This window comes from Rattus rattus, chromosome 7 (genome assembly GCF_011064425.1).
Source record: "Rattus rattus isolate New Zealand chromosome 7, Rrattus_CSIRO_v1, whole genome shotgun sequence".
NCBI lineage: Eukaryota > Metazoa > Chordata > Mammalia > Rodentia > Muridae > Rattus > Rattus rattus.
Genome location: NC_046160.1, coordinates 31,121,616 through 31,145,653, shown reverse-complemented (window position 1 = coordinate 31,145,653; position 24,038 = coordinate 31,121,616). Strand labels below are relative to the sequence as shown.

Below are 24,038 nucleotides of genomic sequence, written 5' to 3'. Positions count from 1 at the left end.
GAGAAGGTTTAAAGTTTCAGGAGCAAATGTGCCTTCCTGTTTATTGTCTCATGTATGCCGCTTGGTCACCAGGCAAGGAAGGAATTTTCCTTATAGTTGACACACCAGAACTGAAGGCAGGATTCAGTAGGATGTGTGAATGGCTGACCCACTGTTTCAGATGGGTGGCCCTCTATTCTACACATCCTGCTCTAGCCTGCTTACAGTGAGACTCACACTTTCTGTGTCTGCCTCCTGAAGGAACCGTTCCTGACAGCCTGGGATTGTGCCTCCTCTCCTCCTCTATTCACCTGTGCCACCCCACCTCAGGAGAAGGACTTACTGCTCATTCTGCACTGCGGATACCGTCTGCAGGCCACAGACGCTGACCATTTGTCCTTGTCCTTCTTAGGCAAAGGAGACTGGACTTGTGGGATAAACTTGGTGCTTTGAAATGATCAAGTAGCCAAGCTGCTGGGGAGACCCAGGAGTATTGATTCTATGATGCCGATAAAATGTAAACGTTTAGAATGACTTAGATCTTAGGTTAGAGATGACGGATTGCTTATGAAAATTACCTTCTGCAGACAAGCAAACACCAGAGTAGATATAGGCCTTGGGTCTTTAGTGACATGAGAGAGGAAGGCCCGAGGGGATCCAATAATGAAGACATAAGGAACAGAAGGTCTACATAGGTTCTACAGTGGCCTGTACCCTCATATTGAGCCTGGGACTTCAGAGTCCTCTGCCCATTGCTGGGGACTCTCTCGTCCGGGGTAGACTTCCTTTGAAGACACAGGTTTTGGGGCTAGTGAAATGGTTCAGTGTGTAAAAACACTTGTCACCAAACCTGACCTTCTGAGTTCAATCCACAGGACCTGCATGATGGAAGCAGGGGACCAATCCCTGAAAGTTGTCCTTTGAGCCTTTTTCCCCCACGTGCCAACGCGTGCATGCACCCACGCATATACGTACAGAAAAATAAAATGTAATAAAAAACAAATAAGATACAGTCTTCGTCTCTTTGAAACCTGGTGCTCTTTACCCTCTGAGTCAGTGTGGGTTTTGAAGGAACCGTTATGAAGCCCACAGACCCCAAAGGATGCTTCCACGGGGCCAGAAAAACATCTTTCTTCTTGTATCGATCCCTCTTGTCACCGTCATAAAGATGCTTAATTTTGCTAGGTGCATGTCTGAGGTGATTGTCACCAAGTCTGGGTTAGGGTGGCTGGGCTGGGAGCAGCCAGCAGAGCTTGTAATGCCTGGTGGGAACGCTGGGAATACTGGGCGCCTACAACTCCGAGCAGCTGGCTTTGAGGAACAGTTGCATGGCTGCACAACTTAAAAATCTGCAGTTTGGGGGCGGGAGGGGGAGCGCGGGGGTGGGTCCCCACGCGTCCCATTTCTCTTCCGGGCTGTTGGTTGTGTTTTCGCTCAGTGCCAGTGCGGGGAGGCCAGGCGTGTCTTCTGGACCACAGGCTGCCCTTGCACAGGTCCTTGGTTGGTAATTCAACCCTAGCTGGAGCCATCTCCCGGTGGCTCCTCTCCCATTCTCCTCACCTTTCCACCCAGTACCTTCCCTTTCTCCATCTGAGGTGCATATGCTTGGTGCATAAGTCGAGCCATCTCTTCAGACTTGGTAAGTCGAGGAAAGGAAGAAACTATCTTGTTCTTCACTGTGTGTGAATTTTCAGAGAGCGGGTGGTGGCAAACACTGGCAGAATCGGGGGTCGTTTCCTCCTTCGTACTTTGTTGTAAAACAAGTTGGGGCCTCGTGACGGCTCAAGAAAACCCTGGCAATTTAGCGAAGTGTTGCTTTGGACACGACTTTCGAGAGGCATTTTGCTTAGGCCACCGGAAAGGTCATTTTTCTTCTTCTGGATTGCGGTTCTCTCTCTGGAGGGAGCAGGGTGGGAGGCGTGGGACGTGACCTTGATATCCCTCTGGGGCAGGGCGGGACACTCCTGAGGAGGTGACTCTGCACTTGGGCCTGGGCCGGGATGCAAGTCCCGCACTGCTGTGTCTGGGTCCAAGCATCCGTGCGTGGGGCTCGCCGTGGGACCCCCTCGGTTTGCAGCGGTCCGCGCGCGAGCGCCGCGCCCTGGGCCGGGGGGAACCCTGGCGGAGAGCTGGACGCCAGGCGGCGGGAGGAGCACAGAGAAGCAGGGCGTTGACTGAGAGACTGGCCCCGCCCGGTCCCGCCCGCCTCTCGAGGCACCCAGCTCCGGCCGGACCGGATCCGCGGACTCGGCGACCCGTGCGGGCCAGCCCGCTCTCCTGCCGCTGCGGCGGCGGGCGCGGGGCGGCGCGGCGAGGCCGGATCCCTGCAGCGCGGGCAGGCGACGTCGCGGAACCCAGCCAGCCAGACGCGCCAGGACTCCCGACTCCTGCAGGTACCTGCTTGGGTCCCCACCTCCTCGCGCGCCCGCGATACTTCTCCAGGCGACCCCTCAACTTTATTGTACCTTTCCCCATCCTTTGCTCTTCCAGTCCCCAGTGGTTTTCAGGTTATGGGTGCAAAATCTGCTTAGGGACTTTGCATCCTGCCGGGTGTCTGGCTTCCTCCTCATCCTCCAGTCCCGGAGCCGGAGTCCGCCGTCGCTGGAGCTCGGACTCTGCCTGTTGCGCGAGCTGCGGACTGCCCGAACCGAGCGTGGGTCTCTTTGGACGCCTAGGACAGGGAGCTAGGACCAGCTTTGGGGGATAGGAGGTTAAGTGGAGGACCGACTGGAGACTGGAGCATGGGTGAGCCAGGGAAAGGCGGCACCTCGCGTGGGGGCATCCCCGGGGCGTTTCCTAAGCCGGGAAGCCCTTCCTTTCCTTTCTCGGGAGGAGGCGCTTTCCTGGCAAATGTTAGTGTTTCCCGGGCCGCCCACTCCGCCTTCTCTGCCATTTCTCCCCCTCCCCTCTGCCCTGCAGTGTTACAAGGCGCCCCGCGACAGTTGCAGGCAAGAGTGTACCCAGGGCCCTTGCCCTGGTGCGGTGCTGAGCCCGGGAACAGTCAGCGCGCTCTAGGTGGGTGGCTTGGGGGCTCACTGGGCCCATGTGGAATAGTCCCCAGAGTCTCCGCATTTGAATCTACCGTAGTTGCGTGAGGTGGGTCCGCAGGGTCAGGAACTCTCTAATTTCTTTCATCCTCACTGGTGGCTCCAATCAGATCTCAGGAGGTGCCTGGAAAGAGCTAGACCTGCCGGCAGGGGCCGCGGCGAGCCTGGCCGGGACGCCTTTCGCATTGCAGAGCTTAAGTTCCCTTGTGCTCCTCTCTTCCCTACCCCTTGCCTCCTTGTTAGATTTAGGACGGGAGCACCCTTTGCGACCTTGGTCACCCCTTCCTTATACCTGTCTGGTTTAGAGAGACTATGGTGATAGCTTAATTTTAGCGACCCTTGGCAAGGACAGAAATCTGCCAATAACTCCTTCAACCCGTAGAGTGACTTGAGGGGCCCGGGTGGACCGGGATGTTCCTTTTGATCATACTGAGAGAATGGATTTGTGATTCTACCAAGCTGTTGGGTTTTCTCTTTCACTCTGTCTGAAGGCAGTGAGACAGGTGAGGGGAGGAAACTAGATCAGAAAGCTTCCCACTCTTTGCATGGATTTGTTTATACAATTTGCATAACCATCGGTTTAGGCCTGGGTTTAACTCCTCTGGACTTCTTGTGAATACCCATTCAGGTAAACAGGAAGCAAGCACTTTGCCTCCTGTTAAAGGTAATGGTTTGCTAGAATGTCTGCGGATTCTGTACTTGAACTATTTCCCAGGCTCCCTAGCTCTTTGAGGTGACCGATTCACCCAGTGTGTCCTTGGCCAGCCACAGCGAAGGATGCCAGAGTTAGTTTTGCTCTTTTCCTTCCTCATAATTGGCATCCGTCTCCTCTTAACACTGTTTGTCTTTTCAGGACTAGACGTTGCCAGTGTTGGGACTGGGAGGAGAAGGTTGTGCTGAAGTGATTAAGACCTCTGGATCTAAAGCATGTTGTGAACACACTAAGAGAACCAATGGGATTTTGTGTGGGAGCTGAAAGTGCCTAAACTCAGCCATGAATGAAGGCAGCCTAGCCGTTTGGTTTGCCTAGGAGAGCAAGTTGGGAAGTTTAAAGCTGTCTTGGATTTGCTCAGAAATGTTAAAATACTAAAAATCCCATGCGCAGAATTGACGTCCTAGCTCTTCTCTGGTGCCGTGGTAAATTACTCACAAAACGAACTTGAAAGTGTATTATTTGACTGACAATTCCAGTTCATTGCAGCAGAGAAGTCACAGCAGTCCCAGCTTGAGAGAACTGGTCACGTTATGTTCACACTTCTAGGCAAAAAAAAAAAAAAAAAAAAAAAAAAGATGGATCAATACATGTATGCTAGTATTCCGGTAGCTTTCTAGTTTTTCTTTTTTTTTTTTTTTTTTTTTTTTTTTTTTTTCGGAGCTGGGGACCGAACCAGGGGCCTTGCGCTTGCTAGGCAAGCGCTCTACCACTGAGCTAAATCCCCAACCCTAGTTTTTCATTCAGTCCCTAGCTCCAAGCCGAGGGAATAGTGTTGCTCACAGTGGACAGGTCATCTCACATCAATGAGTGTAATTGAGATAATCTTTCTTAGACATTCTTGGAGGCCCTTCCTCCCTTGGAGGTGATTTGAGACTCTGTCAACCTGACAGTTAAAAGTATCACATTTGGCTTTGTCAGTAATTTCCCAGCTTAGGGTCTTTCTTCTCCTGCTTTTATTCTTGGGAAGAGGAGAGAAGGAGATTCCTGAATCTTCTGTCTGGTGAATTCATCCCTGCACTGTAATTCTTTACAGACCCAGCTTGGCGTCTCTCTTGTTCCTCCACAGATTCCAGTCTGCTCTTGTGTGGCATTTGGTGCTTGAACGTGTGTCAGCTTGGAGAAAGCAGGTACCATAGGGCTTTCCTCCACCATTTAAAGTAGAGAATATTTTAAATAGATAGCATTTATTGTCTACCTACGGTATTGGCTGGATTCTCTGCTAGGTGCTTCTCTAAGGATTGTTACTTGTGAGGATATAAGGCTTGCATTCGTTAGATCACTGCAGTGTTGATGTGGGAGCTTGCAGTGAATGGAGCCCTCTAGGGTGCTTCCTGAGTATGATAGAGGCCAACAGGAAGATGGCCTGAGGGTTCCCTAGGAGGGAAGGATAACTGTCTAGGTAGGTGCAGGCAGAGGGGACAATGGATTATTCTCACTTGCTTCTCAAGCCCCAGAATGATGGATCCTTACAGTGTCACAAATGAGACATGTCTTTCCTAAAACCCTTTTAAAATTTTGAGGACTCACTTTAGTCTCAGACTCATCATTGAGTCAAAGATGACCTTGAACTCGACTGACCTTTGAGTACTAGAATTTCAGATGCGTGCTACCATGTCTGATTTATGCTGTGATGGGATCTGCCCAGGGTTTCCTGTATGCTGGGCAAGCACTCTACCAACCAGGCTACAGCCCCAACTCTCTTGTGTGAAATATCTACAAGGAGGCATCATTCAAAGAGAACAGACTACCAAGCGCAGTACATGGTTCTTTGTGGCCCTTTGACATAGGTCACTTCTCTGCATTCTTTCTGTTTAGCTACAAAGACTTAGATTGCTATTCTTATTACCTTATACTAAGTTCTAAATGCTGAAGGATTTTTTTTTACACGTGTATTAACTCATTTCATTCTGAGGATAACCACATGAGCTAGGCTTAATCATTGTCCTGTTCTATAGGAGAAGGAGGAGACAAGGCCACTCAGCTAGGAAAATGTCTGCGAATGTCTGAGTCCTTCAGTCTGTCTACAGAACCACGGTGAAGCTCAGCACCTATGTCTGGTTCTGTAACTTACCTGCTGTGCCCTCTCTGTAGAGGAATCTCAGGTAGAGTTTGCTCAAGTGACTGGAAGGGGACACCCATGGTTATCAAGTGCCTTTATGCTCTGTGTCTCAATCTTACGAGGAACCTGGAAAACTAAAATTTAAAAGCTCAGCTAATGCTTAACAGAACTAGGACTTGAGTCATCTTATGGCAGAAGAAAAGAGACTGGTGAAATCATACCAAGATTAACATAAAAAGTTAGGCATCGGTAGTGCATACTGCACGCATTTAATCCCAGCACTCAGGTGACAGAAGCAGAATTCTGAGTTTGAGGCCAGCCTAGTCTACAGAGTGAGTTCCAAGACAGCCAAGGCTAGACACAGAAACCCTTTCTCAAAAAACAAAAACAAAATGAAATCCCTGGAACCTCCCCAAAAAGTAACCCCCCCAAACAAAAACAATAAGAACCAATCCAAACCAAAACAATAACAACACAGCCCACAAAGACAGAGTTTAAGTGCTTTTGTCTTTTCCAGCCTGCTTCTTAATGGACACTGCTCAGCTGATTAGAAAGGAAAGAGGGCCGGCAGGACCTAAAGCATCTTAAAAAAAAATCAACCAACTAGACAAACATCATTGTTGTTTTCAGATGATATCTGAGAAACCTAGAAAACTCATAGATTAGAGCCGCATTGACACAATCCTAACCCAGTGTCTGGAGGAACTGTCACCAGGTTTGTCTCATGCGGTCCTCATGGCCTCTTGTTCATGGTAAATGACAGCAGGGCAGAGCTGGCAGGATAGAGGGATGAGTCTTGAACAGCATGTCTGTCCTGATTCCAAACACACTGTCTTTCAGCTTCACTTTCTTGTCTCCGACAGAGAGTCCTTGATGGTAGATGAGTGAGAATTTTATTCTGAAGCCAACTTTTCTTTTTCTTTCTTCTCTTTTCTGAGGCAGGGTCTTAAGTATCCCAGGTTGACCTCAAACCTACTATGTAGCTGACCGTAAGTTTAAACTCTGGAGCTTCCAGCCTCCTTCTCCTGAGTGCTGGGGTGATAGTCCCGTACCCCTAGGGTGCTTGTGCAGAGCTAGGATTCAAACCCAGGACTATGTGTATGCTAGGCAAGTACTCAGTCAGCTGAGCCACGTTGCCAGCCCTGACCCTGATTTCTCAGTTCTGGTGTTGGCCTGGTGCTAAGTGGACACAATGGAAGAGGAGCAAATAGGAGAGGAAGAGGAGAAACTGTTCCGTTGCTATTTTACCTTTCATGGGGCTGTTATTGTAGGATGCAAGGAGAGGATTGGAGTTGATTGTAGTGAAATGCTTAGAATCTAGAGTGAAATACAAAAGCCTATTTGGACGTAACAATGCTTGACTCTTTTATTTCTTGTCACCATAGTTTGAAGCTTCCCAAGATGAGCACATTATAAAAGTAATCTTTAATAACCTGAAATTAGCTATTAGCCTAGATTGTTGCGTTGTCATCTTTGTTTGGGGTGGGGGTTGTCTCACTTTCTTTGGAATCCTGCAGAGCCTTAGATCATGATTTTCTTGTAAGAGATACTGTATAAATATTGTCCTTAATTGCACAGTGTTGAATGATAAAGGCTCATGGTCTGCTCGCTTTTAGTCAACAGTGCTACAATTGAGCAATCAGTGTTTATAGCAGCTGGCTTCAGTGAGCTTGGGGACCTTCCAAATGAATGAAATGTCCTGTTTACTGTCGGCAGAGTACTTACTAGATGCTCATCAAAGCTAATAATTACTAAACACACTCAGATACTTGATCTGTAAGAATTTGAGCACCTGCCTGGTGATGTATACTATGCTAGGAGCTGGGTACACTGTGGTAAGGGTGACAGATATAGAAGAGAGAAGGTGTGTGTGTGTGTGTGTGTGTGTGTGTGTGTGTATTTGTTAAGCTGATTTGATGAGGCCAACACACAATGGATCACAATTTGATGCCAGTTTGAATGCTATTCTCATTTAAAATTCCCATGGAAACACTGGAAATACTGTTTGACTAAATATCTGGGCACCCAGTAGTCCAACCAAGTTGACACATAGAATTAAACTAACTGTTAGATCAGGTTTAGCAAAGTATGCTGACCAGAAGGTCAATAACAAATGTCACCATTATTGTTTTAGGATTTCCATTGCTGTGAGGAGACACCATGACCAAGGCAAATCTTTTATCAATTTTTATTTTATTCTTTAATCCCCTCTCCCCTTTTTCTTACAGTCCAGTCATTATCCATTCTCCTGGTCCATGCCCTGACTGTTCCTCATCCCACACCTCCTCCAAGAGGATATTCCCATGTCCCACCCCCACCTTACCAGACTGCCCCACTCCCTAGGGCCTCAAGGGTTAGGTGCATCTTCTCTCACTGAGGCCAGACCAGGCAGTCCTCTGCTGTCTATGTGTCGGGGGCCTCATATCAGCTGGTGTATGCTGCCAAGGCAACTGCGACTCTTACAAAGGACAACATTTAATTGGGGCTCGCTTGCACTTTCAGAGGTTGAGTCCATTATCATCATGGCAGGAAGTATGGGAGCTGGTGCTGGAGGAGCTGAGAGTTCTACATGTTGATCCAGAGTCAGCCAGAAGGAAAGCATCGTTCAAGCATCTAGGACATGGGTCTCAAAGCCCACAGCGATACACTTCCTTTAATAAGGCCACACACACTCCAACAAGGCCACACCCAATAGTGCCACTCTCTGGGCCAAGCATCTTCAATCCACCACAATTATGCTGCTGTTCCTTAAAGAAAGAACTCTCAGCGATCCAGTTAAAGCTATAGACAGTAAGATTGAGCTAGGATCATAGACTTGAAATTGATACATGGAATCATCGAGTCCACTTGCTGTGTTATGATTCCCTCCCCTTCCTCCCCTTCCCTTTCTCCACTTTCTAGTCTTCAACAGGGTCTCTCTATGAAGCCATGGCTGCCCTGGAGTTCAATGTATAAATCAGGCTGGCCTCAAAGGCAGAGACACCCACTTCCGTCTCCCGAGAGCTGGGGTTAATGTGAGCCACCATGCCCGATGGGTTAAGACTCTTTTTGGTCAGGAAGACTTAAATTCTAGCACGTAATGTTTTCAGATATTAGGCAGCCAGCAGACTGCATCTGGGAGCTTGGATATGCTTATGTCTTTCTACTTTTCTTCTGCTATGAAGAAGTCTGGCTTTCTTAAACTGATTCATGTGCCAAGGTAAATATAAAAGTAGCCCCTATGATTTATTTGAGGTAAAAGTTATAATTGGCCAAAAAGATGGGAGACTTTGTGGTTGAAGGCTGTGGTTTGAGCATCTTGGCCCGAGATGCTTTGGTTCTGGCAAGGATGTTTTCACATTCTAGTCTTTGAAGTCAATAAATAATGCACACCAGGCAGTGGTTGTCTCGTGGGTTTTTATGATGCCTATTTTATAAGTGTGGGGATTTCACGAGACCACTGAATAGGACATTTCATGCTAAGGGGTGGAAAGGAATTTGTTAAGAAAGGGTTGGGGCAAGAGGATCGCAAGCTGAGGGTCGAGTGCCAAGCGCTGGGAGAAGGGTGTAGGGGAATGTGTGGGAGGAGCCTGAGGGTGGGGCTGGAGCTGGGTCAGGCTGTGGCTTTGAAGCCAAGTTCAAGATGCTATGGCTAATTCAAAGGGCAGTGGGAAGACATGAATGGATTTGTAGTAGGGGTTCTGATTACCCTGGTGACTAGATTTTATCTGGGTAATCAACAGCTGTGAAATTGTGTTCCGGGGTTGAACCCCTTTGTTTCAGAATTTATGTTTCCTGGGATGAAAGTATAAAAGAATGTCACATAAGACAGTATAAATTATCTATCTATCTATCTATCTATCTATCTATCTATCTATCTATCTATCTATCTACCTAATTTTCTGGCATCTATCTAGTATCCACCCATCCGTCCATCCATCTGACACCTATCTAGCATATATCTACCCATCTATCTATCTCTATGTATTTATATATGTTGTATGTATGTATGTGTGTACCTATCATCTATTATCCCTTATCTGTCTTCTGTCTCTATCAATTAGTAATATATCTACTTTTTATCATCTGTCAATTATCTATCTATCCACCCATCCACCCATCCAGCCATCCATTCATCCATCCATCCATCCATCCATCCATCCATCCATCCATCCATCCATCCATCCATCCATCCATCTGTGTCTATTGGTTTATCGTCGGTCTTTGTAGAATCTAAAAAGCCTCCAATATCTGCAACCCTCATCTCAAATCTTTTTATCCTTTGTCACCATCATTTGAAACTTACAGTGTAGCACAGTGTAAAAGGCAAACAATTTTTAACACGCTAAGGAGAATTGCTGGACTAGATTCCTGTGTTTCTTTGTTGGGAGGGAATGTCTTGAGATGGGAAATGGCAGTCTGATGAAGCTTCCTTTCTATGCCTTGAGAATTTGGTCCTTAAGCTGACTCATCAACATCTTATGCCGAGTCGAGAGTGAGTGTCAGTGTGCTGTTTATTATCATTATCATTATTATTATTATTTTTATTATCATTATCATTTTTGGTGAACATCTGGGTTTCTCCCAGTTCTTCTAGACGTTCCTTCTGTAAGGTGTTATACACGTCGCCTCATCACAGGGAAGCTAGTACTTTCCTATGCACGGTGAAGTGGAAAGCACGGTCACGCAGCTGCATTGCATGACCCTAAATGTTAATAGAGCCACTGCTTCTTACCAGTCATTTCTATCAACAGAGCTAAGAGTTCTGGAGCGCAGTTTTAGCCCTTGTCTTCCCCTTGGTGGGAACATCTCAGAATCCATATTTATGCAGTCATTCGATCATGGGGCCCAGCTTCAGACTGTTCAGCTGAGACTTTGGTACTCCGAGGAAATAAGACAGAGCATTGGTTGCATTCTTTTCCTGCTGTGAATGGAGTCCCTGCTGCATAGAATGCCATGAATAAGGGCAGCTGTCAGAAGGAAGAGTTTATGTAGTTTACGGCTCCAGAGGTGGAGTTCATAAGAGTGGGGGGAGCATGGCTGTAACCAGATGGAGCCAGAAGCTAACAGATCACACTTTCAGTCACACGTATGATGCAAAGAGAGTGAATTGGAAGTGGGACAAGACTATGAAAATTTAAAGCCCACCCCCCAGTAATGTAGTTCATTTAGGAAGGCTATACCACCTTTCCAAACAGTGCCACTGTGTATTAAGTGTTCAAATATCTAGAGCCTCTGGGCTGTTCACTTACAGCCCTATGAAAGGACTATATACGTATGCTGCAGACCCCTGCACACAAACTTAGATCTTCAAGGAGACAACAGTACTCATGGGTGTGGGCTGCTTAGCTGATTTGATACAAGTAGAGAACCTCAATGAGTACTGCACTGTTTTATCCAAATTAGTTTTGTAAACATGGCTTTCACCATCCTGTCTTCAGGAATTTCTTTAGGCTCTACTCAAATGGGCAAGTGTTGAGCGGTTGTGAATTTCCCTACTTATTTTAAGTAGGAAGAACATCGATGTGAACCTTTGTGCAAATCAGGTTAAGGAAGCCGCTGTATTTAACTCTGGGGCATCTGGGGTTTTGTGTTTTCAGTGTGCATTCCTGTTTCCTGTGTGGTGAGAATTTTCTTGCAATATGGCAGGACGGGAGGGATGCGAGCACCTGTCCACAGGTACTGGGCAAAGCTGGCTTCTGCAGCTTAGCCCTTGATTCACCAATGTCCCTGCTGGATGGGTGAACACAGTGTTCTTTGGATTTTAGTTACCTCCTAGCTCTCTTCTGTTTTGTTCTTCCTCATATCAAAAATTGGGAACTCCAGAGAGAGGTAGATACATGCAGAAAATGAGTTGAATAAGAGGAGGTATGGGAATTAATTTTAATAAGTAAAATTAAAAGCATTTTTAAACTTACATTGCCTGGAGATCTCATTATTTTATAATTTTTTTCATATTCATAAAATGTAATGCTAGTCATAGCAGACTGGGCAAAGCATTAAAAAACATTCCTCCAGGACAGCTTCCAGCACCTGGATGTGGATGTTTTGAAGCATAAACACATCTCCCACCCTTTCTTTCTCATACATTGGCCCCGATACTACACAAGACATAGTACTAATTTTATCATGTCTTTTAAGAATTAAGTAAAACTTGTTTTTCACTGCACTGAATAGTCACTGTGGCAACATGTTACAGCAAAAGACACTTGGCCCTCTGGGAATTTCTTTGTAAATATACTGACGATTTATGGTTTGCCAAATGCGCTCTGTTTTCGTTTAGCAGCAATAAACATTTTTCTAAAACCCTTTGCAAATGCCATAACATGTCAGGGCTCAGACTGGGTGCAGAGAAGAACTTGTACGATGGCCTGTGCATGTCTCTCAAAATTCCTGTCTTGGAATCACAATCGTGGTGATATTAAGAGCATGGAGAATCTGACTGGAATTCACATGTTGGGGGTATTTGGAGGTGTGAGGGTCTTTAGAAGGTTATTAGGATTAGTTATGTAGACGGAACTCCTGTGATTGCATTGGTGGCTTTGTAAAGAGGGAAAGGGAGCCATGACCCTGCATGCTTACTCGGGCTCACAAAGTGTGGCTCCTGCTGGTCAGCCTGTGGCTAGAAGGTCTACATCAGATGCTGCATCATGCTCTTGGACCTCCCAGACTTGAGAACTATGAGCTAAGAAAATTTCCATTCTCTATAAATTGCTCAGTCTCAGGTGTTTTGATAGCAGCAGAAAGTGAATTGAGCCCAATTATGACTTCTTATTTGTATTTATTCACTTTGCATCCTGCTCACTGTTCCCTCTCCTGGTCACCCACTCCTACAATCCTTCCCTGCTTCTCCTCTGAGAGGGTGTGAGCCCCTGAGTATCCCCCTCACCCTGGAACATCAAGTCTCTTCTCAACACACTTGTCGCAGCCCCCAGGAAAAGTGGTTTGGTGTGAGAGACTTTTCCCTGGGAGCAATCTCTACTTCTCTCCACTTTGAGCAAGGGACATTTCCCCTTAAAACTTTATTGGTTCTTTGTGAATTTCACATCATGCACCTCAGTTCCACTCATCTCCACTTCCTTTCTTTCCTGCTCTCCATCCTTACAACATGTCCACCAAAGAGAGAGAGAGAGAGAGAGAGAGAGAGAGAGAGAGAGAGAGAGAGAGAGAGAGAGAGAGAAAGATCTCATTGTGGAAGCCGTAATGTGTCACACTGTGTCCAACCTTTTATACACGAGTCTTTCTTTGCAGATGTTTATTGCAATGACTTGGTCTGGCATGAGGCCTCTAAGTGAAGCCTTATTTTTAAAACTTAATTTTATTATATGTGTTTGGGAGTGTGTGTGTGAGCGTGTTGTGTATGTGTGTATGGGGGCCCAGAGATTGAAGACAGATGTCTTTCTCAATTATTTTCCACCTCTTATTTAGAGACAGGGTCTCTCAGTGACCCAGGAGGTGACTTGAGTCTGCTAGAGTAGCTGGCTTTTGAGTCCCAAGGGATTCTCCTGTGCTTACCTCCCCAGGGCTGTAGCTGCAGGTTCTTGTTGTTATGCTCAGCTTTTTATATGGGTGTTGCGATCTGAATACTGGTTCTTATGCTTGTGAGATGGACACTTTATAGACTGAGCCATCTCCCCCCCCCACACACCGTTTTTTAAAAAAGATGTAGCCATTAATTTAGTCATACTTCCACCAGATAGACTTCTCCCACTTGTCTGCTATGAATCAGACATTGATGTCATGTCAGGGATATTGCTGGGAAATGGGGTTCTACAAACATATTTTCATAGGGGTACACCTTCAGCATTGCGTCTGTAAACAGGAAGGGAACAGGGAATGCAATGAAAGTCCTGGGGAAGTGGTGACGTTTCAGCCGGTATCTTTTTTATTAATTTTTATTTTAAAATTTGGTGTCTAATTTGCCTGTATGTATGTCTATGTATCACTTGTGTGCCAGGGGAGGATGTCAGATCCCCTGGACCTGGGGTTAGAGATGGCTATGAACCACCTTGTAGGTGCCAGGAATCAAATTTAAGACCCCTGGAAAACAGCTGGAATTTTTTGTTTTAAACCGCTGAGCCATCTCTCCAGCCCCTTCAGCTGATTTCCTAAAGACAGAACATTACATAGGAAGAAAATAATTGGTTCAACAATTTGGAACCGATGGGAGAAATCCTGGTATGGCTGGGGATGATAAATGCAACAGGGCGGTATGAAGTAGCCTGGTGGATGCTAAGGCCAGATGAGCAGGAAGTAGTGTTCTTGCTTGATGGCCAGTGAGTCTGGGCTCTTCCGTGATGCCGCTGGCCTACTTCTGAAGATGTTCATAGGATACAGAAAAGTCCGTGGGGCCGTATGCCAAGAGGTTATGGGCAGTAGTTCAAACACAAAGATATCATTTGTTTATCTACTGCTGTGATTTGAGACGAATTAGAGAAGGGCACCTGTTCTTTCATGTCTGAAATGATATCATACACACACACACACACACACACACACACACACACACACACACACACACACACGGAACAGAGGATTCTTGGAAATTTTGGTTGCATAACTGATTCCTCTTGACTGAGTTTCTTAATATGTTCCTATTTGGACATTATCTGGGTAAAAGGTATCAACTAGGGGTGTCCTTGGAAGTTGCTTCTGCCAGCTTCCTGTTTCTGCTTTAGTATAGGCCTTGGGTGGACAGGTAGAATGGGCTTAGCTAGTTACATGCTCTATCAACTCAGTGATTTCCAGTTTTTCTCAGGAGGGCTCTGACTCCTGCTTATTCTCATCTTCTTTGATTCTAGAAAGATCCCACAACCTTTTGGGATAAAGGAAATTATGTTTGTGTGGGTTCATCACACGTTCCTGTTACATATGTCCAAAGATCACCAAAGGATGTAAGAGACGTTCAATGTCTATTTCACACATTTAAAGGCTCGTTTTATAGTTTTTCCCACTGAGTTGAAACGGGAGCAGAAAGAACCTCAAGATCATTATTTGCCGAAATGGAGCCAGGACTGCCTGGGATGTACTGAGAAAATGAGGTCCCCAAGGATCAACCCTCCTGTTCCCCAGGCTCAGTCCCCAGGGACTTCTCCTGTGTTCCTGGAGCCTTTCAGAGCAGCATTAGATAAGTGGGGGAAACTCTTATGTTGTTAGAATTTCCAGTTACTTAGATAATTCTTAGGGTTCCTGTAGAAATTTGTAACAAAAAATAAAGGTCGATGTAAGGCTTATAGCACACTAGATATTGGTATAAATAAAATGTATATATTGACCAATTTAGTCATGCTTGATTGATTATATTTTAGTTCCTTTTTAAACCTCACTGTCAATAGCTATCTATGTATTGTGCTAGAATGTTTTTATCATTGATATATTAATTATCTGTATCTATCTACTTATTTATCTATCTGTGATGTTTAATATTGTCAAATTTACAAGATCTAGGCTAGTGGTTCTCAACCTTCCTAATGCTGTGATCCTTTAAGACAGTTCTACATGTTATGGTGGCCCCCAACAGTAAAATCATTTTTTGTTGTTACTTCATAACTGTAATTTTGCTGTTATGAATTATAATGTGGATATCTATGGTTTCTTTCTGTTTTTAGTAATTTGTTTCTATTTTACGTGTATTGGTGTTTTGCCTGCATATATGTCTGTGTGTGTCAGATCTTGGAGCTGTAGATAGTTATAAGATGCCACGTGGGTGCTAGGAATTGAATCCAGGTCCTCCGGAAGAGCAGTCAATGCTCTCAGCCACCAAGCCATCTCTCCAACCTCAGCATCTGTTTTCTGATGGTCTTAGGTGACCCCTGTGAAAGGGTTGTTCAATACCCCCTCCAAAGGGGTTATAACCCAAAAGTTGAGAACCACTGATGTGGGAGACAAGCCTCTGAGAAGGCCTGTAAGGGATGATAGACTAAGTTAATTCAGATGGCAAAACCCATCTTAATGCTTAACCACTCAGTGGGCTGGCATCCTGGACTGAATAGAAAGGAGAAAGGGAGCTGAGCACCAGCACCCATCACCCTCTGCTTCCTGCCTGTGGATCCATTTTGCTGCCTCACACACATGCCACTATGCTTTCCCAATCATGAAGGACTTCTCTTCAAACTGTAAGGCAAAATAAACCTTTCTTTCCTTAAGTTGCTTTGGTCAGGTAGCTTATTGTAGCCATGAAAGAAGTAACTAGCATTACATCTATCTGTTTATGGATTGTCTGTCTGTCTGTCTGTCTGTCTGTCTATCTATCTACCAATGTCTATCTGTCTAACATTATTCATCTAACAACCAACTATCTGTCTGTCTGTCTGTCTATTTATCTCTCTATAAAAATAACTCATACTGCTAGAAAGCAGCAGACTGAGATTGACACACCAGCCGACTGGTTACAGTACCTTACTCCCATGACTTCGCATCCAATGCCTACCTCATCAGGTTGGGGATGCTTTTACTCCTCTGTAGTTCTGATTTCCTCATTTGCAGATTGGGACTAACAATGATAACATTTATCTCGCACAATGCAACGCTCAGCCAAGTAATTTATGCAGTGCTTGGCACAAAGTAAGCAATGTATAGCTAGGCCTTTGAGAAAAGCTGCGCAGTGACAGACCCTGTTAGAGGCTACCTGCATTCATTTATTGAGATCTCTACTTTGTAGACATTTTGTCACTTTAAACAAACAGTTGTGTGGTGATAAAAAGGCCTGTAGATTATTCCCTTACTCACTCAGGGAGATAAAGTTGGTTTGTTTTAGGGACAAGAGCCTGGTATACAGCCAGCCATCAGCAGAAGAGGCAGAATGGTGTCTGCGCTGTTCTGTGCTTTCCTTTTCCTGAGCTTGGGTTTTTGTGGGCTCTGGCCTCACTTACTCTGCTCTGTACTCATTCATATATGTGTGTATGTATGTGTGCACGCACATTTGTATGGCTGCACAGTTGTATGTAGGTGCATGTGCACACGTGTGGTGTTTAGAGATCACCTTTGAGTGTCATTTCTCAGGCACTGTCTTCCTTGGTCTGGAATTCACCAGCTGTGTTAGGCTGGCTGACTAAAGTGTAGAGAAGATAATTTGGTAACTTGGAGGTTGTCTCCAGGCCATGAATGTCTTTGGTTTGGCTCACAATCTTAAAAACATGAGCAATGATCATTTCCAATGTTTAAAAAAAAATTACAAAAACAAGACTTGTGAGTGTTCCTGATAAATTGGATGATGTAGGCTCCCAAGACCCATGGGTGAGCTCAGCTTTTTGGATAAGCTAGCGTGTGTTTGCTTCTCATAGTGGCCAGGGCTTCTCCTACTTTCACTGCGGGCCTTGTCCTGGTCCCTGAAGGTATTTAATTTGTGGTCTGAGATTTAAAACTTGAGCAGAGGAAGTGGGATTTCCTAGGGACTTAGAAATGTTGTCAGAGAGTGGGAGGAACAGTAAAAAATGGTGTTAGTGGTAGGGAATGGTAGGGTCTAGGGAATTCCAGAGTGAAAAATGCCACTGTCCTGTAAACCACACAGACTGGGAAGCATCTTTGTAAAGTGGTAGTAGAGGAGCAAGGGCTGGGTGTAGCAACTAATTTTGGAGAGCTGTGTTGGGGAGCTCGGGGCACGGTTTAGCTCGTAAAGTGTTCGCTGAGCAAGCACGAGGTCATGAGTTCGAACTCCAGAACCCATGTATAAAATAGATGGGCGTAGTGGTGCACAGTTGTAATCTCAGCCCTGGGGAGGCAGAGACGGGCAGATTCTTAGACTCACTAGTCAGCAGGCCTAGCTGAATTGTTCAGTTCCTTGTTTAATAAGAAATACTATAACAAAAAAATAATAGATAGTCACTGAAGATATCAAGCCCAAGGTTAACTCCTGACCAGATATCTATATCTATATCTACATCTGGTAAATACACATACAGTATATGTATATGTAAATTTATATATACACGTACATGTATGTGTATGTGTGAACACCACACACATATATGTATATATACACATACATGTACACACACAGCCATGTTGCCTTGAAGCATTCAGGGGGGTTTTAGTGTCCTTGTGTGTGTGTGTGTTTCATAGCTGAAGGGCTTGAGAGCATCTTCATCAGGAGGTTTGTGATTGATAGCATTTAGTACTTTGTCTGTCCTTACAGAGGACTACGTCCAGGTCCTTGTGCATGCTCGGCCAGCACTCCACCCTGAGCCATGCCCTCAGCCTTTGACTGTGTTTTATAAGAAACTGGAGGAGTTCAATCTTAGCAGGCTTTAGTGGATTATTCCTAAAGAAGCAGTAGTTGCTATTAAAACCAACCCTTTCTGGAGATGGAATGGGACGAGGTGCTTTTGTGTTCCTTAGATGCCGGCTCTTCTGTGTCAGGTCTTCCCTTGGCAACACTAGTTTCCTGTGGTGAGCTTTAAAATACTGTCTTACGTTTTCATCATCTGTGGGTTCTATGACATCCTGGTGGGCAGTGATTTGTTACCAGTGCCATGAATCCAAACGCTGCTCATTTCCATTCATCACGAGCCAGGCAGCTTCTGTGTGTTGAGTGCATCAACCCCAGGTCCACTTCGACTTCAAAATGCCCAGTGTGATTTTATTGGTTTTATTGCCTACTACTGAGCTTGTATTTTTTATAATACACTTGATTCGGTGACGTTTACGTATATGTGTGTACGTGTGGTGTGTTTGTGTGTATGTGTGTGGTGTGTATGTGTGTGCGTGTGGTGTGTTTGTGTGTGTATGTGTGTGTGGCAGCTGAGTTGTCTTCGAGGAAGGGAAAATGTATTTCCTCTCTGCAGTACCTGATAAATAAGCTTTTTTTTTCTTTTTACTAGAAGTCTGGACCATAATTTCCAAAGCACATTGGTGCTGATTTTTCCCCCTTTCTCTCATTTAAGGTAATGGCCAAGAGAATGTTAACGTGGAATGGCAATCACTCATGGCCAAGCTGTGAGAAAAGTGCAAGTTAATAAAAAAGTTTGTCCGTTGAATCTTCAAATAATTTTAAGAATCTATGTGACAGGTGAGTTGGAAGGTACTTGAAATATTGTATGTGCAGTAGAGTGCAAATTCCAATAAACAAGACACATAGAAAACACACACACACACATACACTTATCCTTAGGGTATAAATATATCGTATACTTAATTTTGTTTCTCTGTCTCTTTTTCTCTCTTGCTCTGTCTCTCTGTCTGTCTCTGTCTCTGTCTGTCTGTCTGTTTCTCTCTCTCTCTCTCCCCCTCTACACACACACACACACACACACACACACACACACACACACACACACACACACACATTTTTTGGGAGTTGTGGTAATACAGAGTATCCAGGTCCTTGTGCGTTCTCGGTCAGCACTCTTTATAGGATATCCTATATTTAATTTTATTGTAAGTAGGATATAAATATATCCTATATTTGAACCTTGATGGGACCTTTCTCAGCTTATGCTGTGACTAGAGCATCCTTGGCGGAGATCAGCTACTGCAGAGGCCCTGAGGTAGCCCACACCTCCCTGGCAGGAATAGGATGATCAGGAAGCCTTGTGAGTAAGATCTTGAGGAGCTAAAAGCAAACAAAGAGAAGAGCAGAAGGAACTTTGAATTTGGCTTTAGGATGGCAGGACGACAAACTTTAAGATGGAGGGTGACACATAGCAGTCAGATGTGACTTACCAATCAGATTCCAGAATTCACAACCTCCTTTTTTTTTTTTTTTTTTTTTTTTTGGTGCCAGAGGCCCTTGTGGTGATTAAAGAAGCAATGGGCCATTTTCAGAACAGTATGACAGTATGTTTTTAATTCTCTCAGACTTTTGCTGCAATTTTCCCTTCTCCCACCCCACTCCAGCAATCTCCCTCCCCTTCCATCAGAGAAGTCAGAGAAGAGCAGTTCTCCCAAGGACATCGACCAAACACAGAACATAACCTTGTAGCACAAGAAGCTACCATAAGACCAGGCACATACCGTCACATCAAGGCTGGACGAGGCAGCAACCCACTAGAAGGAAAGGGGACCCTCGAGTAGGGAAAAGAGTCAGGGATAACTCCTGCTCCCGCTGTCAGAACAGTGTTTTTAAATACAAAACAAAATGCAAAACAGAAAAGCCACAGGATGGAAAGGACTCCTACATACTGAAATGCATTTATCAAAACATTAAATTGAACTTATGATTAAGCAATATATGAATTTCTTTATTGGGTCATTAAAGAAGACTTAGGAGTAAGTATGTGATTTCTGTGGATTCAAAGCAGTTGTGCGTCTAAGAGGCATTTGTGGCTCCTGCAGCAACTCTCACTGGGACGAGGGATTATGTAGACCTTTTGTTGCGGCTGCCATATTGGTGCTACTACCCTGGGCCTGTTTTGATGGAATGAATCACTCAGTATCAGCTGGAGTTAGGAAAGGTCAAGGTAGATCCCTTCTAAGATTCCTCTGCGGTGCCCTGTGCTGCCTTTTGTGGAGAGAGGGGACTGTGGAAGGAGGGATGCATTCCTGCAACGGCTTCATTTTCCTGTTCTTGCTTGCTTATGGTTCTCCTAGAAGTCACTGATGGCTACCTGAGATCCCCTGAGTTGCCCACGAGTACCTTTATTCTAGACATCCAAGGAGCAGCATCAATGCCTGGAGATGTTTGCCATTTCTTACTAGTTTAATATGGATAGAGAATTTTGGAGGGCTGAAGTATCGGCCACTCGTTTCAGGGGTGTACGTATGGCTGTAGGTAATCCAGATCCCTCTCCCTGGAACATCCTTCTTCCTAGGCCTCAAAAAGGGTGACCTGTACAGGTCGAGTTCTTTGGACATTTTAAGAGGAAAGGTTATGTACGCCAGTGTCTTGAGTTCATAAGCTGTCTTGGCTGAACTCCATGCTTCCCTACTCTTTGTACCCAGCAGAGGGTTTCCTCTTCTTTTATTTGCCATGGGTTTCCTCCATTTGGAACTGCCTTCCATCCTGTGTCCTTTGCCTGATCACAACTGCCGTGCCCCTGAAGGTTTGGCTCTATTGTTTCTACTCATATATATATCTACTCTTACTGCAGGTTCTATCCCTCCTCTGAACTGACCGCCTTCTATTGCACTTCCTTATTTACCTGTGTGCTCTGTAATATACTCTATAAGCTCTGGGGTCAAACTCCACATTGCCTCTTTCCTTCTGTCTTCCCAGGTAGCCCTTGGGGTAAAGCAGCATCCAGTGAGTTAAAGCAGCTCACAATTCTATCAGGACACAGGGGCACCCAGATGAAGAGTCTACCACTGGTTAGTCTGTAAGTTCGCCTCGGGCTGTAAGTCTCCCTCATGTTTGTCTCTCTTTTCCTTCCTGCTTAACTACTGACCCAGGCTGCCTGTGCACTTTTATATTTCCTTGCTGATGTAACTGTTTCCTAAGTATTTTATAAGACTTAACACACTTCAAGAAATTTATACAACATTGACAAATTCGAAGTCAAAAGCAAGACTCAGCCAAATTCTACCATTCAGAAAAAACGCACACATCATTTCAATGTATATTATTACAAATTTTTTCCCTCCTCTACAATCAACACAGGTATATCTTGCAAAGCAGGACCAAGCCGTACAGTGTATTCTAATTGTCTTACTTTCCAACTAAGCCTATTGTATTAGTGGTTAGGAGCATGACTTTAGGGCATTGCTTGAGTTGAAATCATGGAGCCATCACAGAGTAGTAGTTGTTGACTCTTGGCCTGAGTTTGTAGCTCAATTAGTAGAGTGCTTCTCTAGCAGGCACAGTCCTGGGTTCAATCCCAAGCATGGGATAAGCCTGGTGTGGTGGTGGTGCGTGTCTGTAACATTAGCACTCTAATGCTAGCCAGGAGAATCAGAAGTTGGAAGCTGCACAGTGAGCTTTCTTCCTTCCTTTCTTTCTTCCTTCCTTCCTTCCTTCCTTCCTTCCTTCCTTTCTTTCTTTCTTTCTTTCTTTCTTTCTTTCTTTCTTTCTTTCTTTCTTTCATCATTGACTTGAGAGGTAGTAATGTCATTGTTCACCAGTTTTCCCTTCTGTAAAATGAACACAAAAACCCCATTCATTACCCATAGGCCTTGTTACATACATCCCTGTAATGCCAGCATTTGGGAAGCTGAGATAGGAACATCACAAGTTCGAGACCAGACTGGAATTCAGAGTGGACTGACGACCTTCCAAGGTTAGACACAGAGATCCTAATTCAGGAAACCTAGAAAATAAACTCAAAACCAAGACAGGGACATAACTGAGCCCAGACATCGAAGTCCTCAGAGCAGGGCTCAGGTCCGACAAGATCCCAGAGGTTACTACGCTTCTCTTCGTGCGTGTATCTGGTGCAGACAATTCCACTCCATGGCTATCTCTAGGCTATGTAGTGTCTCTCCATTGATGAACATTTAGGTGGTGTTTGTCATGAACTTATGAGGAATTAATGATGCACGGGACACCTTCCTCCATGCATCTTTAACACATTTGTGATTTTATTTCCTCAGGATGCTAGAAATGTGAAAGGTGAGCCTTTTGGCTATGATGACCTCGGAAATGCTTTCCAGTTTACAATCTGCTGTTCCCTTTGTGTTAAACTGTTCTGCATCCTGCACTGCTGCTGCTGGCCTTTTCTTTCTCCCTTCATTAGTGCTCCAGCACAGTGGGTTGTCATTCCTATCACAGAAAGGCAGAGAGAGATGAGGCTAGGAATTGGCTGTGCACGATCTCAGGCCCCCAATTGGGCTAATTTACCTTCCTGCCTGCAGTAGGAACCTTTTTCTTCAGCCACCCTGGGCAAAGTTGATTACATCAAGGTAGGATAGTTCCTTCCTGGGGCCAGTAGAAAGGTGACAGTCACATGGACTATTCAGAGTGACTTGAGAGCTCTGTTAGTACTCAGGATGACTTACTGGGGTCAGTGGCTGTGTGATGCGCTTCTCTATGTGGGGCACACCTCCCTAGGCAGCTTCTGCCCTGGTTGTCTCTGCTTTGGTGTCATAGATTGTCTTGGGGAGGTGACTCAGCTGCAAGCCTGCTGCTCTCTCATCCCACTGGGGAGGTTGTCTGGAAACACAGAACTGGAGGAGAGGAAGGTGGTGTTTGGTTACGAATGCCCCGGGCCGTAGGGATTTCTGGGGATGCTTTTACATCCACTCGCTGCAGATACTCCAGAGAGAAACAGAACTTCACTGATCTCTCCGCTATAAATCAGACTTTGAGTTAGAAAGCACTAACCAGGGCTCTCAATGAAAACCAGAACATCTATAAATTTATGTTTAATCCTTGAATATATTAGAAGCTTTCATTTTCCGTCTGGGGTCGATTGAAATTAAAAAAATATGTGACTGTAAGAATTTTTTATATGAAGGCACTTGTTGAAATTTGATAATTTGGAGGAAGAATGTAGTTCAGGGATACTGGTGGCACCCACTGTCAGCATCAACTGGAAGGTGTATTCTTCTGATAGCTTTGGATTATAGGATTTAAATATCAGTACAACTCTTCTAGCGCAGTAAATCCAATTATGGAAGCCTGATTGTGTTATTTTAGTATTATTGGAGCAAAACACTGGATGAGAATTCTCATTAGTTAAGCAAGACACAGACAGGATAGAATTTCATCTCCCATTATTATGCCTATAATTTTATTACGCTAGGGTTTTATTAAGGATTGGTGTGTGATTGACGAGTAGTGACAAGGCCATGAAACTGACATCCATTTGCATTTTTTCCCTTCAAGACATTAATTGAGGTTCTACACGGTGAGAGCTTTGACTTGGAGTGGGTGTATTCAGCAGGAGCAATATTATTGAAGAAAGCAGGCTATGTATTTGTAGCCACATAAATACACATGCATGGTATGTCATCCTAGGAAACACAAGGCAGACTCTCATAGAGAAAAAAACGCTATCCTTATACTCGAGTCATATGAAACATACTTTGAGATCTAACATGTTAGACTTCTTTATGCATGTTTGCTATGTGTGTGTTCATGTGTGTGTGCACATGTACACACATTTATGTGTGTGTGTGTGTGTGTGTGTGTGTACATTTATGTGCCCATGTATGAATACACGAAAGAGGGTATAAGTCAATGTGAGATGCTATCCTTAACCACTCTCTAGCCTAGTTTTTGAGATTGGCTTTCTCAGTGAGCCTGGAGCTTACCTATTTCACTAGACAGGCTGGCCTGTGACTTCCAGGAATCTGCTTATCTCAGCCTCCTCATGGCTAGGCTTATAGGTATATGTCATTTTTGACTGACTGGCTTTAATGTGAATGTGTGGGATCTAAACTCGGGTCC

General features: G+C 44.9%; 1 protein-coding gene across 4 annotated transcripts in view; it reads left to right on the top strand.

The window, feature by feature from the left end:
• The first annotated feature begins 1,319 nt into the window (after positions 1-1,319).
• Positions 1,320-24,038, top strand: part of Kcns3 (potassium voltage-gated channel modifier subfamily S member 3) — a 47,296-nt gene continuing 24,577 nt past the window's right edge. The window contains exon 1 of one of the 4 annotated variants that reach the window (XM_032907473.1): positions 1,320-1,618. The gene's annotated coding sequence lies outside the window, so the exon portion shown is untranslated. Of the gene's footprint in view, positions 1,619-2,317; positions 2,373-20,883; positions 21,031-23,082; positions 23,593-24,038 lie in introns of those variants that run through there. The other 3 variants (XM_032907474.1, XM_032907476.1, XM_032907475.1) reach the window with 3 other exon arrangements.